Source organism: Pseudoliparis swirei, chromosome 20 (genome assembly GCF_029220125.1).
Source record: "Pseudoliparis swirei isolate HS2019 ecotype Mariana Trench chromosome 20, NWPU_hadal_v1, whole genome shotgun sequence".
Classification (NCBI taxonomy): Eukaryota; Metazoa; Chordata; class Actinopteri; order Perciformes; family Liparidae; genus Pseudoliparis; species Pseudoliparis swirei.
The window spans coordinates 20128575-20143728 of NC_079407.1; the positions used below are offsets into that span (position 1 = coordinate 20128575).

Sequence of the window (15154 nt, forward strand, 5' to 3'; positions counted from 1 at the left end):
CTCCAAAAGGTTTCCAGGGAAGGAGAGAGTAGCGTTGAGAAGAGGTGTGAGGGACCATTCAGTCAAGAGTTTGAAGGAATCAAGACCAAGAAAGAGCTTTTCCCATCGTAGCTTCACACGAATCAATTAAAAATCAAGCACAAGCTCCCCCTCGCTGGTTCTCTTCCCTTCCCTTCTGACATCACCTCGAATCACACATTACTTGTCTCTCTCTCTCTCTATTTTCAACTCCCTTTTCTCTCCTTTAGTCTCTCTTCTAGCTCGCTCTTTCTCACTCATTAATCAGGTCTGCAGGCTCTCTCTTTCTTCTTGCTTTCTACTTCATTAAGCCTGAAACACTAATGGACACTGTGTGTGTGTGTGTGTGTGAGAGAGAGAGAGTGAGAGTGCGAGAGAGATAGAGGGAGTTCTTGTGAGGAGTGTGTGATACAGGTTCTATGTGTTTGTTTTATTGTTCGTCTGTGTGTGTGTGTGTGTGTGTGTGTGTGTGTGTGCATGTGAGAGAGAGAGAGAGTTCTTGTGAGGAGTGTGTGTTACAGGTTATATGTGTTTGTTTGATTGCTCATCTGTGTGTGTGTGTGTGTGTGTGAGAGAGAGAGAGTTCTTGTGAGGAGTGTGTGATCCGGGTTCTATGTGTCTGTTGATTGCTCGTCTGTGTGTGGGTTTTACAGTTACAGGAAAAGGAGCACGTGTCCAGAGGCAGCCATCGAGTCCTGATGACCCATCACACCTTTATAGGCTCACGTCAACAATTTTACATGATAGAATCCATTCGATGGTCGCAAAGGGTGCAACACAACCAGTGAAAACATATGTTCTGTGGCTTTGGACTGAGCTTGTGGGAAAATAACTCGATATCTTGCGCCGGGCTTGGCGACTACACAGTTCAACCAGAAAGTCTGCATTATTAACCTGGTTTTAAAATACCTTGGCTTTAATCGGTCAGGGCAACACATTCTCACACCAAGGTGTACGTACCCCTCTCGTGTCCATTTGGGATGTGGCCCTAACGGCGTATCAATATGCTACATGCATGGTGTCTGAACAGGAAGTCCGTTTTAGGGAACAATCAATCAATCAATCAAACTTGTATTACAGACTCAAGGTCCAGATTGTACAACACATTAAAATAGAATAAAATACATACACAAAATCACAAGTAAAAAACTAAAAACAAAGAACTCCATGTGCTTTATAATTAAACAGCGGTTCCAGTGTCTCCACAGCTGGGACTTGTGGCGTGTAGTGCTGAACTTTATATTTGATAAAAACATGATGATCTCGTTTTCGGAGCCATCAACACGGCAGATAAATTTGTACATAAGATTTCTTAAAACCGCTTTGAATGTATTGACTCCTGCAGCCACAGACATCTCATTACTCCACCTCGGTGTCTCCAACAATATTCTCATGGCGTCGTTATCGGCCACTTGAAGTCTCCTTACTATTCTCTAGTTCGACCACGTGTTACACCAAGTGTGCAGTGTAGAGAGGTGTACACTACGCTTTGAACAAACACATCTTTACTTCATTTGTACAACAAAACCACTTAGTTAGGTAGAAGGAGTGTGGTTGGCATTCATTTCATTGACTAACGACTAACATCACGAACAAGTGGCTAACGAGTCATGTGACTAACGAGTCATGTGACTAACGGCCGACTTCACCAAATGTAAATTTCACCTTTAATTCGGCCCGCGACACATTCTGTGGTCTTTTTCTGTTGTTGTTGTTACACTTTAAAAGTTTCAAATTAGATTATATCACTTCAACTGAAAAAAGCCCCCGAGGAACACGTCTTCCTTAGTCTGCGTTTCTTTTACGACGCTTTTTTTACTTTTCTAGCAGCTGCCTTTACAATCTTATTGAGCAACAATGGCGATCCCTCCATTGGACCAGAATGCCTAATAAAAGAGACTTTATAGTTGAACACATTTCCCCTCAGCTCTTTGCATATATCCCCCCCCCCCCCCCCAGTCGTTTGTACAGTGATGTTCTGCTCCGCTGCCTGTGGAAGACAGGTAATATTGAGCAGTGTTGTAAAAGGAGCTGCTTACCGTGTGTGTTTGTTCTGGCACGTTAACGGCTGGCTTTACAGCTCAGATTACGGCCCACCGGGGGGGACTGGGAACGGAAACTACACGGAGAAAAAAACGGATGTACGTGCATAACGTCAGGGTGGGCATGCCTTCACAGTGACGCTCAAAGGGATGCTCTGGTGGGGCCCATTGTTCTCTCCTGATCGCTAAGGACACGTTTGGGTCTGACGTGTGTTGTTATTTGTGAATAGACAAGCCTCCGTCACCAGCATTCATTCCTGCTACAGAGGATTAAGCTAAAATCTTGAGCCTTTAATAAAAGCGTGGTTGACAGACATTGTTTTGTCAAATGACTCCATGTTTTATTCACACAACCTCTCCACGTTTTGGAATTAATATGACAAACACATTTACACACACACACACACACACAGGCACATCATTATATTTCTCCATGGTGGACCAGTTTCTGCTCTGGACTGAAACCATACAGATGCTTACTCTGTTGCCTGGACAACCATGGGCCTCCATATGTATGTGTGCATATGTGTTGAGCCCTGGCAGCTCCGCTGGTCTCCTACAGACCGCCATGTATCCATTAAGCTCACACAGGAAACCAACAGAAATGTACATTAGCTCGTCAATTATTCATGTATCTTTTGTACGCCGTCTTTTCTCCGTGCCTCCGAATTGGCTTATGTGACTATCATTCGGTTTTCTCCCTGCTCATATCTCCATATGCAGCGTCCCTGTTCTGTGTCTCTGACGCCGACAGTCATCAGCCGAGCCCTCGCAGCAGAAAGAAGGACTCTGTGTGTGCGTAGAGAAAGAAAAAGTGCCAGCCAGCTTCGATTGCAGGGTCACTGACGGACGACATTGCTAGTGTCTGGACACGGAATCCTAAGGCACATGGGCAAATACACACACACACATATGCCCAGATGACAGTGTCTGGTCAGGAATGGCTACAGATAACAGCACCTGTCCTCAGTTTTAGCACACACACACAAGTCAAGTGCTCTGTCCCCATGGCAGAAGAGAGAGATGAGGATGTGAATGTGATGGCAAAGATGGCTCAGGCAGGCTGGCTGAGCCAAAGGACCCCAGGGATGCTTGACTCATAGAGGCTGTCTCCAAGCCAGCCAGAGAGAGAGAGAGATTTTTTGATTTTTAGAAAACCTTTATTTTATGATTTGCACAAGAGAAACAAAATCACTTTTAACACACAACATAAAACATCATTGCAGCAGCATTCTAGCATGAAATGGTCCATGATGCTCATGCTCTTAGAAACTAAGTTCCTCTCGCAGTGAACAAGAGAACAAACACCTTTTGGGAGCTACCAGATAGTTTGGCTGCTCTTTTTGTTTTCCTCCAGCTCATGATTGTACTTTTTGTTCATGTGCTGGCTCCAGTCTCTTCCAGTCTACACAAAGGCTTCGTCATCCTCACTCTCAGTACGGTATCTTCCTCAGCCTGTAGATCTCCCGTGGTATGAAACCTCCTCTGTCCTTCTTGGCCACGAAGAAACAGGCAGAGATGTAGAACGCGTGGGAAGTGATCCTCCACCTTCACATCCCTCACGTGTTTAGTCAGCATCAGAATCAGAATGCTCCTCTGTTCTGGACGTGGACTCTGATCCCCTTCTTCCTGCCTTCCTCCTGCCCGCCGTTCCTTTCTTAACCTGAGAGCTCTCACTGTCCTCCATGCTCTTCCTCTTTAGAAGGGGAACTTTGAGGCTCTCCTCATCCTCCTTGACCACATATTGATGATATGATATTGCGATATATTATGTCAGATTCTTGTGACAGGGTGCGGCTCAGGCGCAGAGAGACAGGCTGGACGCAATATGAATAACAAAAAGGCGCTCTTTAATGAGGGAAAACAGTTTACAAAAAAAACAACAAGGTCCAAAAGGGGCAGGCAGAGAATCCAGGTTCAGGGCAGGCAGGGTCAACAGGCAGAATCAGGAATACGGACAGGAAAGACTGTCAAGGGAAAGACTGACACAATCTATAGGGGGGGTAAACAGGTGTACGACATCAGGCAGTAACGAGACAAGAGTGGCTGAGGGCAGGTGCAGGGAATTAAACAATTAAGACAGAGAAGACACAGAGGAGACATAGGAGACACGGAACACAGGAGAAACAGAACAGGGTGTTACAATTATACTACAGGGGTAGAATCACATGATGTGTTCAACTGAGGATGTCGGCGATTTTACCAGAAGTGGCAAATATCATGAGGAGGCAACAACAACAACATTTTGTCACAAAATTACTTATTTTAGGAAGGTGATTTGTACACATGTTGTTTGTCTACAAACCATCTGCGCATTAACCCGGACGGCATGCAGTAGGTGTGCCTTGGTGTTCCATGCGACTCTCCGTGTCTTCTGGAGATAATTGAGTTCAGCTGGAAAACAAACACAGCTGGCCAATGTTCTGCCGCGCCGCGAGACGATAAAGAGTGACGACCCAGAATCAGCACTCCACATCAGGGAACTCATCAAGTATTGAAGAGGAAGACCAACTTAGAATTAGAGCACGTCGAAGGGAACGCAAGACAAACAAGACGAAATGAGAAGTATACACGCGACTAAACAAACGTGACAATATATCACGTGTGTGTGTGTGTGTGTGTTGTTTTGGAGCGAAGGAGAAGATGGTGACCTTCCAGAGCAACTGAGTTGAAAATATAAGGGCGACGATGAGGAAACAAGATTATGACTTTGTGTTTTATCATCTCTTTAGCTGTGCGGATTCGGCTACTCTCTGTGTCTGGCACTCTGTCCCCGGGGATGAGTTAAGGGGCATTTAGAGGAGCAGGAGAGCTATTTAAATCATGTGTGTGAGTTTTAGAATGTGTGTCTCGATCAGTTGGAGGTGCAAGGGACAGATTTACGCCCCATGTACAGGAGAGATGAAGGTCATTTCCCAGGCAGGCCGTTTCTCTCTCTTTCTGCTTCTGTGGCCGGCCGGCCAGCTGGCTGGCGTTGGTCCAGTTTAATTTCCTCAGAGCCCACAGGCTTGTTCTTTCACCTCCGTGTTCTCACCGCCAACGAAGAAGAACCCCGCTTTCCCATTCGCCGCCTCCTTTACTCCCCTGCCGACTCTGAATCGAATCACTTTCTGTCTCTCGGCAAAGTGCTGGGTGTTTATCTGTCCCCTGCTCTTTGTCCCCGGCAGCTGGGGGGATCTAGCCTCTCAGAGCCCCCCCCCCCCCTTTCTGCCTCATGCAATAACACTGCCATTTGAATCTTGTCGAATGAGCGTTTTAACCTTCCGTGGCGAGCTGTTCATCCGCTGGGGGACTCGTCCACTTTGCATGGCTGAAGTGCTCAAAGTGAGTTGCATGACGTCAACGCAGAAGGGATCGGTGGTAGATGTGCAAAGTGTCTGCACATCATTTTCAGGGAACCTGATCCAAATTGATTTGTTCAAAATACAATGTGTAAAGAAGGTCAACACATTGATTATCTGCACAGATTTTTAAAACAAAAACATTTCCCTTGTGTCTCTTTAACAACATTAAAGCCTTTAATGAATCAAACTTCTCATTGCAGCACCAGACAACTATTCTTTGTCGTTGAACTCATTCTTTATGGTCCTTTTAGTCCTTAAAGTGATTGTCGTTATAGAAAATGTGATGTGTGCCCAGGTTTTAAAGCATTATATTGACAAGAAAATAAGACAGCAGTGACACAACGCACACAATTTTAAAACGATAAAAATGATAAAAACAACGACGAGGCTTAAAAAAACAATAAAAAAACAATAAGCAGTATAAAAGCCCTAAGATCATATCAGAAGTGAGGCAGCGTAAAAGGCAAATAGAAGGCAGAGAGGGCAGCAGTTAATGTGCGTATCGTCCATGCTCAGCATATCAAGCTCAGCTGGACAAAGACAAAGGTGACCCGCCATGGTTCGTCCTCACAGCTCTTTATATGTGGACTGGAGACAAGAGCTCAGGTTCTGGTCAGGACCGGCCTGTTCAACATCGACACGCCTATCAAGCCTTTTATTAATGTCCACGTGTATGGCCATCAGTGCAAAATAATAAAACAATTTTGATTTAATGTATATGTGTATGTCAGGCAAATGAATATTGTCTTGGGTGTGAGGATATTCAGGGGCCAGCTGGGTGTCCTCCTGCGGTCTCAGGGCAAAGGCAACGCCAGGAGGCTGCTGGGGTCTCCTCCAGAACCCTGCAGGCTCCCGAACCTCGAAGACCTCCCAAACAGCTCTCGGTCCGCGGTGCTCCATCACGTCTCTCCCTGTTGCTGCCCTCCTCTCCACGAAGGAGGCCGGCACATTTGTCACAGTGTAATCGAATCATCCCTTTATTTTCTTTTTTTTCCATCTCCCTTAATTCTGTGCTTTCGCGTGCCTGTCTTTTTTTTTAGCTTTCATATTAGTGTCAGTAAATGGAGTGACGGAGAATAGATTGTTGGAAGAGGAAAAAGGTGGAGGCATAGAGGAGGGATGGATGACACTCAGTCAGTAGCTCGAGGTGCTCTGTTGTTGTACTGTGGGTTCAAGGTCTCATCACCAGCCCCTCTCTCTCTCTCTCTCTCTCTCTCTCTCTCTTCCTCCCTGTCTCCTTCTCTCTGCTCTACCTGATTCTACCATAAATCCACCAACACACATATTTGCACGCACACACACCAATCAATACAAGCCTGCTTGGCACTGCCAAAGCCCCAAATGACTATAGATTTTTGTGACAACTCTGCCACTAAATTATGCAAACCTGTGGTTTATGTTCTGGTACTTTTGTTGGCATTCCTACACAAGATAGGGCCGAGTTTTTTTCTGAAGAAAAGGGCCACATGCAGCCTTCAGTTTGCTACACAATCATTTCAAAATGCATACTGCTATAGATTGTGAAATCAATACCGTGTATTAAGATAGTTGTAAATGTCCTGCTGGAGTCAGGGTTTTATTTAAGTGGTTCATAATGCACTCAGGATATCAGTGTTAGGAGTTCTGTTTCGCAAGCACACACAATATCACACATATACACACACATCATCTATAATAGAACAAGTAATACGAAGGTAAAGAAAATATAGATCCAGTAAAGATTCTATCCTCAAAGTGACATTCATGAAGTGCAGGGTAAAGGCTTGAATGCATGTAAAAAAAAAAAACTTAAAGTAGTATAACATACTTTTATATAATATTGGAAAACATATGAGACCGGGAGGAAAAAGGTGCATTCACTGAGGTTTGATGAACTCTCCATACTCTGTTGTGGGAGTCATGTGGACCAAATCTGACCCAAATCAAAAGATATTTGACATGTTCCCATTTTTATAGTTGCATCACAACTTAACAAACATTCCCATTAGTTTTTTATCTTAGTGTTTTACCTTCAAAAATACATACATCAACACAACACGCCAAAAGATAATTATTAAGGCTTATGAAAGTACAAGAAGCTATAATATCATTATAATGTAATATCATTATATATGCAATATGCTATGCAACATGCCTTTTTGACATGTTTTGCTCAAATGTGTTTGAAATATGTCTGTTTATCGTGTGTTACTAAGTAACTATAATCATATTTCCCGCAATCGCTAGCTTGACACGTCACACACTGACAATGTTTTGCTTACTTGTTTTATGGGTACACAATAACATGATCTATGAGTGGAGGGGATCATTTATGTCCAGCTGCTGATAGAGAGACCAGTAAATAAATGGAGATGCTGTGTTTGTGTAAATGTGTGTGTGCTTGTTTCCGAGGTGGACTAATAGTGTGTCTGGCCAGCCCGTGGCAGGCTCATCAGTAACTCTAAGGGGAGTGAAAGGATCGGCTCATTCATTCTTCCAGCAACTCCATTACCCAGAACCTACACTATCATCCCCCCGTGTTTGTCCTCGGCTCATCTCTCCATCACCGCTCACTACCCACGTCTTTATTCACTCAATACAGGCACTATGTCATTTTAGTGTGTTTTAACTTCATTCTTCTGATTTTTATTTGTCGTACTTTTGCACTTTCGTTTCACCCCCCTCTGCCTTTGCCTCCCTCAAAATTCCCAAATGGCTTCTTTTTTCTTTGCAAGAGTGATGGGCTGTATAAGAGACACACTCAAAAAAACTATTCAAGCCCTTCTTAGAGGTGACACATTTAAATCTTGTTTGATATATTTAAATAAATCAATTACAAAACGAAGATATTTATTTTGAATGGGTGTAACACAAAATGTATGAATACTTTCATTTATTAGATTTATTTAGGTTACACTCACAAAAACGATTCAAGCCCTTCTTCGAGGTGACACATTTAAATATTGTTTGATACATTTAAATAAATCAATTACAAAAATAGATATTTATATTTAATGGGTGGAACACAAAATGTATGAATTCTTTCATTTATTAGATTTATTTAGGTTAGATGGTGTGCATATCAACTCAAAATAAATGTGTTTCATTGAGGACTACCCTTTGCGCATGCGCCAGCTGAAAATCAGTTGTTTACAAGGTGAAGACACTTTCAGGGCTGTATGGTGGTGTAGTGGCTAGCACCTCTGCCTCAAAGCCAAAGGTCCGTGGGTTCAATTCCCAGTCGGGGCGTTCTTTCTGTGTGGATTTTGCATATTTTGTTAGTTAGTTTATATTTTGAGTTGGACAAACACAAATGTATTTAATTTAATGAACATCGTTATTTTATTTTAGATGTATTTGATACAAATGAGTTGGACTAACTTAATTACATTTTATTGCACTGATGTGCTAAATTTGAGTTGGAGTTGCATATAATTATTGGATGGAAAACCTGCCAACAATTTAATTGAGTTCATCCAATGAGTCATTTCTTTGAGTGCAGGCAGCTTTCTGTCCACCAGGATAGCCTTAAGGCGGATTTGGAAAGGCTCAGGTGACATTGACTCTCAAGGCAGAAGAAGGGGGGGGGGGGGGGGCACAGTTACACTTTCAGAATCAGAATCAGAATCAGAAACAGTTTTATTGCCAGGAATGTTTTCACAAACAAACGAGGAATTTTTTTTGGTGGAAGGTGCAACATTTGGACATGACAAACAAACAACAATCAACACGACAGAAAGACAACAAATAATGTGAAGTGTTTGGGTGTGCTTCATGGTGTGTTTTAGTTAAAGTGCATGTTAAAGTGACGAGTGTGGAGGAGGGAAGAAGAAGGAGGAGGGAGGAGGAGTGAGGAGGAGGAAGAGGAAGGAGCGGGAAGAAGGAGGAGAGAGGAAGGTGGAAGAAGAGGTGGTAGTCCTGGGGGTGACAGTCAGTCAGTCCCGGGGTCCATTGATGAGCCCGACCGCCCTCGGGAAAAAGCTTTTGGTGTGGCGGGTGGTCTTGGTCATGATGGACCGCAGCCTCCTCCCCGAGGGGAGGGACTCGAACAGGGAGTGTCCAGGGTGGGAGGGGTCAGCGACAATCTTTCCGGCCCGCTTCAGTGACCTGGAAGTGAACAGGACCTGGAGGGAAGGCAGATTGCAACCGATAACCCTCTCGGCCGAGCGGATGATGCTCTGCAGCCTGCGCTTGTCTTTGGCTGTGGCTGCAGGGTGCCAGACGGTGATGGAGGAGCAGATGATGGACTCAACGATGGCCGAGTAGAATTGTACCATCATTCTCCCTGGCAGGTTGAATTTCCTCAGCTGCCTCAGGAAGAACATCCTCTGCTGGGCCTTCTTGGTGATGGAGCGGATGTTCAGCTCCCACTTGAGGTCCTGGGAGATGATGGTCGCAGGAAGCGGGAGACCAGCCTAGAAGCTAGGGGGACCTGCAGCGTCGACGGGGAGTCACACAGGATGAGAGGGCGGTGGGGCTGCATTCCTCCTGAAATCCACAACCATCTCCACTGTCTTTAGAGCGTTGAGCTCCAGGTTGTTCTGGCTGCACCAGGTCACCAGGTGGTCAGTCTCCCACCTGTAGGCGGTCTCGCCCCACCAGAGATGAGTCCAATGAGGGTGGTGTCATCCATGAACTTTAGGAGCTTGACGGACTGGTGACTGGAGGTGCAGCTGTTGGCCAGGTGTAGGAGAACAGCAGAGGGAGAGAACACAGCCTTGGGGAACCCGTGGTGGTCCGGGAGCCTGAGACGTGTTTCCCAGCCTCACGTGCTGCTTCCTGTCGGTCAGGAAGTCTGTGATCCACCTGCAGGTGGAGTCAACGGCACTGCAGCTGGGAGAGCTTGTCCTGCAGCAGGGACGGGATGATTGTGTTGAAAGCAGAGCTGAAGTCCACAAACAGGATCCTGGCGAGGTTCCTCGGGAGTCCAGATGCTGGAGGATGTAGTGAAGGGTTATGTTGACTGCATCGCCTACAGACCTGTTGGCTCTGTAGGCGAACTGCAGGGGTCCAGGAGTGGGTCGGTGATGGTCTTGAGGTGTGACAGGACCAGCGTTCAAATGACTCTGTGACCACAGAGGTCAGGCGACGGGCCTGTAGTCATTGAGTCCTGTGATCTTGGGTTTTTGGGACGGGATGATGGTGGAGGCCTTGAAGCAGGCTGGAACGTGGCATGTCTCCAGGGAGGTGTTGAAGATGTCGGTGAACACCGGAGACAGCTGGTCAGCACAGTGCTTCAGGGTGGAGGGGAGACGGAGTCCGGCCCGCTGCTGCGGGGGTTCTGCTTTTTGAACAGCCTGTTGACGCCTCTTCCAGGATGACGAGGGTCGCCGCTGAGTTGATGGAGGTGCTCCAGAGGTGTGAGCCCTGATGGGCTGGGGAGGGTGGGCTGATGGTCTGTGGCTTGTTGATGGGGCTGTGGGGATGGTCTCAGGACTGCTCCATTGTCTTTCAAAGCGGCAGTAGAACTCATTTAGCTCGTCTGCCAGAAGCACATTGTTCATGGAGTGGGGTGATTTGGGCTTGTAGTTGGTGATCTGCCTGAGCCCTTCCCAGACAGAAGCAGAGTCGTTTGCTGAGAGCTGCTGTTGCAGTTTCTCAGAGTACAGACGTTTAGCATCTCTCACCGCCTTGCTAAACCTGTATTTGTCCCCACTCCTGAATGCCTGGTCCTTCTGCAGTCTTAGCTTCCTGAGTCTGCCTGTTCACAGAACCAGGGTTTGTCGTTGTTATAACTCACCCTGGAGCTGGATGGAATACAGCTGTCCTCACAGAAGCTGATGTAGGAAGTTACAGCCTCTGTGTACTCATCCAGGCTGTTGGTAGCAGTCCTGAAGACATCCCAGTCAGTACAGTCTTTCATTTAAGTGGTTCATAATGCACTCAGGATATCAGTGTTAGGAGTTCTGTTTCGCAAGCACACACAATATCACACATATACACACACATCATCTATAATAGAACAAGTAATACGAAGGTAAAGAAAATATAGATCCAGTAAAGATGCTATACTCAAAGTGGCATTCGTGAAGTGCAGGGTAAAGGCTTGAATGCATGTAAAAAACCAAACTTAAAGTAGTATAACATACTTTAATATAATATTGGAAAACATATGAGACCGGGAGGAAAAAGGTGCATTCACTGAGGTTTGATGAACTCTCCATACTCTGTTGTGGGAGTCATGTGGACCAAATCTGACCCAAATCAAAAGATATTTGACATGTTCCCATTTTTATGATTGCATCACAACTTAACAAACATTCCCATTAGTTTTTTATCTTTGTGTTTTACCTTCAAAAATACATACATCAACACAACACGCCAAAAGATAATTATTAAGGCTTATGAAAGTACAAGACGCTATAATATCATTATAATGTAATATCATTATATATGCAACATGCTATTTTTTGACATGTTTTGCTCAAATGTGTTTGAAATATGTCTGTTTATCGTGTGTTACTAAGTAACTATAATCATATTTCCCGCAATCGCTAGCTTGACACGTCACACACTGACAATGTTTTGCTTACTTGTTTTATGGGTACACAATAACATGATCTATGAGTGGAGGGGATCATTTATGTCCAGCTGCTGATAGAGAGACCAGTAAATAAATGGAGATGCTGTGTTTGTGTAAATGTGTGTGTGCTTGTTTCCGAGCTGGACTAATAGTGTGTCTGGCCAGCCCGTGGCAGGCTCATCAGTAACTCTAAGGGGAGTGAAAGGATCGGCTCATTCATTCTTCCAGCAACTCCATTACCCAGAACCTACACCATCATCCCCCCGTGTTTGTCCTCGGCTCATCTCTCCATCACCGTTCACTTCCCACATCTTTATTCACTCAATACAGGCACTATGTCATTTTAGTGTGTTTTAACTTCATTCTTCTGATTTTTATTTGTCGTACTTTTGCACTTTCGTTTCACCCCCCTCTGCCTTTGCCTCCCTCAAAATTCCCAAATGGCTTCTTTTTACTTTTCTTTGCAAGAGTGATGGGCTGTATAAGAGACAGGCAGCTTTCTGTCCACCAGGATAGCCTTAAGGCGGATTTGGAAAGGCTCAGGTGACATTGACTCTCAAGGCAGAAGAAGGGGGGGGGGGGGGGGGCACAGTTACACTTTCCCAGATCCTCCTTTGAGCAGAGAGAAATGGAGAGGAGGAGACAAACAGAGAGTGATTGAAAAACATCTTCTTGATGCAATCATTGATCACTAGTCAAAGTCCTTGATTCTGTCTAACGAGCTGCTTGCTCCTTCAGGGAGGGAGAGTAATGAGAAAAACAACATTGCCTGCCACAGGGAACAACAAGATAGACTTTTTATATTCATTAAGATGTGTGTGTATGTGTGTGTGTGTGTGTGTGTGTTTCGATGCAATAACACTGTGATTCAATTAGACACATGTATACGTGTTCATTTACATTTTAAAGGGTACTTTTTCTGTGACCCAAGGATGCAGCACATATATATATATATATCATGAATATATATATATATCATGAATATATATATATATGTATATCATGAATATATATATATATATCATGAATATATATACATATATGTATATCATGAATATATATATATACACTACCGTTCAAAAGTTTGGGATCACCCAGACAATTTCGTGTCTTCCATGAAAAATCACACTTTTATTTATCAAATGAATATAAAATATAGTCAAGACATTGACAAGGTTAAAAATCATGATTAATATTTGAAATATTAATTTTGTTCTACAAACTTCAAGCTCAAAGGAAGGCCAGTTGTATAGTTTATATCACCAGAATAACTGTTTTCAGCTGTGCTAACATAATTGCACGGGTTTTCTAATCAGACATTAGTCTTCTAAGGCGATTAGCAAACACAATGTACCATTAGAACACTGGAGTGATAGTTGATGGAAATGGGCCTCTATACACCTATGGAGATATTTTATTAGAAACCAGACGTTTCCACCTAGAATAGTCATTTACCACATTAACAATGTATAGTGTGTATTTCTGATTAATTTAATGTTATCTTTATTGAAAAAACAGTGCTTTTCTTTGAAAAATAAAGTCATTTCTAAGTGATCCCAAACTTTTGAACGGTAGTGTATATACTAGTGCTGTGAAAAATAACGCGTTAACTCAGTTAATTCAATTACAGGTTTAACTAGTTGTTTTTTTTTAACGCATTTAACGCATGCGCAGAATGAGCTTCCAATCCATCTGTTGTTGGTCGTCGGGACGAAAAAAAAGTCACTTGCAAAATGAGCTTCCAATCCACCACTTCAATCTGAACTCTGTCCGCTCTCATGCAGACGGTCTGTTCATCGGTAATGATCCTTCCGCAGGTTCACCTCCGGAAACCTTGTTCAGACTTTTACTTCCTGTAGATCAGGGTCTCAACACGTCGATCGCGACCTGCCAGTCGATCGCGGCGTAGTGTCGGTAGATCGCATGACATTAAAAAGATTGGCCCGCCCCCTGACATGTTCTCTATAGCACGTCTTTGTTCTTTTATTAAACTAAACGTCTGTTGTTGATCGTATCTCCACAGCAGCATGTCATTTCTGTCTCTTCGCGTTGCGTTAACACTTATCGATCTCCGTCTCGCGCGCCACAGAGCTCCGTGCGCGCGCATCGGGACCGAGCAAAAAAAGTCACTTGTCAATCTGTCCACCTGTCCGGGCCGGTGAGGTTTCAGCTTTGCAGCGGTGTCCCTGCCGTCCCTTTCATCACGGCCCAGTTCATGAAGAAAACCCACACAGTCAGTTTGCCTCAGCAGCTGCTAGAGGAAGACTAGAGGCCTTTAGATTGTATCATGGTGGAGTTAATGGTTGACAAACAAGAGAAAATGTTTCTGTTTAACCCTCCTGTTACCTTCACATTTACGAACATATTTTACCCTCGGGGTCAATTTGACCCCAGTAATTAAAACCTCCAGAAAATTATTAGAATTAATATTGCTTCCCAAGTTTAAGTGTGAGGTACTTTATGTTTGTTTGTTGACTACCTAAATAGCCCTTTAAATAAATAAAAAAGTTGATATTTCTTAGGGTTAGTGAAAAACAGCCTGGGGTCAAATTGACCCCAAAGAACACCGACATTAAACATTGAATGGGGTCAAATTGACCCGAAAGGTAACAGGAGGGTTAAACATTCTGTTTAGGATGAAGATGTATTAATGTTCCATATGGAAGAAAACTGCTAAATAACTGCTGAGTTGCAGCACCATTGTATAGAAGAATGTATAAATGCATATATTCGTCTTTTCTCATAAATCTCTATGTTCTCACAAAATATACCGAGAATATCGGTAATATGTGATTAATCATGATTAATCCACAAAAACCTGTGATTAACCCGATTAAAAATGTTAATCGTTTCACAGCCCTAGTATATACATATATATATATATATATCATGAATATATATATCACGAATATTAAACACCTTAAGATCGAAACCCCAAATAACCACTGCAGTGGTAGTGGTGGTGCTTCTCCTAGATTTAATATATGTCTAAGTGGGAGTCCTTTTATAGGCCAAGAGATGCAATATATTATTTCATGCTTCCATCTTCATAATGCAATAATAGGGCAATCAAACAAAAAACCAAAATAGAATCAAAGTGGGACATTGCTGCAGCTTCCACTGTCAACACAGACGTGCACCTGTAAAGACACGGTGATGTCGCTGCTCGCTGCTCAGCGCCCTGATGTGACCCTCCTCGCTCATCAGGAACAACTGCTCCACTTAAACTTTGTTGCTCCCTTGTAATT

The 15154-nt window shown here is 43.8% G+C and overlaps 1 protein-coding gene across 2 annotated transcripts in view; it reads left to right on the forward strand.

The window, feature by feature from the left end:
• Window positions 1-15154, forward strand: part of schip1 (schwannomin interacting protein 1) — a 221671-nt gene that overhangs the window by 63868 nt on the left and 142649 nt on the right. The window lies entirely within an intron of this gene.